Source organism: Sinocyclocheilus anshuiensis, unplaced genomic scaffold (genome assembly GCF_001515605.1).
Source record: "Sinocyclocheilus anshuiensis isolate Anshui unplaced genomic scaffold, SAMN03320099.WGS_v1.1 scaffold984, whole genome shotgun sequence".
In the NCBI taxonomy this organism is placed as follows: Eukaryota; Metazoa; Chordata; class Actinopteri; order Cypriniformes; family Cyprinidae; genus Sinocyclocheilus; species Sinocyclocheilus anshuiensis.
This window is the reverse complement of record NW_015552616.1, coordinates 555228-556184: the sequence shown is the minus strand read 5'-3', so window position 1 is coordinate 556184 and position 957 is coordinate 555228. Positions and strand designations below refer to the sequence as shown.

The following is a 957-nucleotide window of genomic DNA, read 5'->3' as shown; positions in this document are numbered from 1 at the left end:
GGGGGGGGGGGGGGCTTTTTATGCATTTACAATTTGTAAAATCATAAGAAATTATCTTACCTTTCGCTAATACCCGACGTAAGTGAAGGACAACAATCTTGTAGCATATTAAATGTATTTCAGAGCTTGAGATTTCCCTGTGTTCAATGTCTCTTCATGAACATGAGCATCTCTTTCATCTCTGAGGCGAGCCGCATCTCGCTTTCTCACTCTGTTTTGCTATTTTGCTCCACTTGATGTGTGTCACTAATCCTCTTGCATTTTCTTATTTTGCATAACTGTGAAACCACTATAACAGCGATAATCCTTATCTAAATCCGTTGCCGTGTTCCCTTTGCTTTGCAGTCCCACGTTTCTCTGTGTGAACGCACGTAAGAGCCCAGCTGTTTTTAAAGTCGGACAGCGCTGCCCGTGTGCGCATGCGCCGAAAGAGAGAGAGGGACCAGACCACACCGGGAGGAGAGAGTTTGGGACCGGAGCGTCAGTAGCACTTTCAAGGAATCCCTTACAAAAAAAACCTACCTGTAGGGGAGACCGAGGAGAGTGTAACACGGGGTGAGTTGTAACAAAACCGGCTTAACCAATTAAAAATGAGTTACGGGGTGACATCACTATCGTACATGAGCACCACCCTCCTGAGGTGACAGTTTCTAGCCTATGTAAAAAAAATAAAAATAAAACATTTTCAGGACATAAAAAAATTTGTGAGATTTAGTCAGACAAGGGTTAATTTATAATGTTATTGTGTGTCTGGAAATTAGCGATCTATGACATAGGCTATATTGGTTTTTTGTGTCTGTTTGTCAATGAGAGATTGAAGGCTATAAATTGCATTTTGTTATAGTGTTATTATTTTATATAATTGAATATTAATTGTAATTCATTGGGTTATTCTTCAATAATTCCACGAGTTGCTACATTTCAGACATCTTTGTTATTTATTTAAAGCTATAGGCT

The 957-nt window shown here is 39.6% G+C and overlaps 1 protein-coding gene across 1 annotated transcript in view; it reads right to left on the bottom strand.

Moving 5' to 3' along the window:
• Window positions 1-345, bottom strand: part of LOC107666180 (WSC domain-containing protein 1-like) — a 22453-nt gene extending 22108 nt beyond the window's left edge. Inside the window, exon 1 of the mRNA XM_016457365.1 lies at window positions 61-345. The gene's annotated coding sequence lies outside the window, so the exon portion shown is untranslated. The remainder of the gene's footprint in view (window positions 1-60) is intronic.
• Between the last annotated feature and the right edge of the window lie 612 nt (window positions 346-957).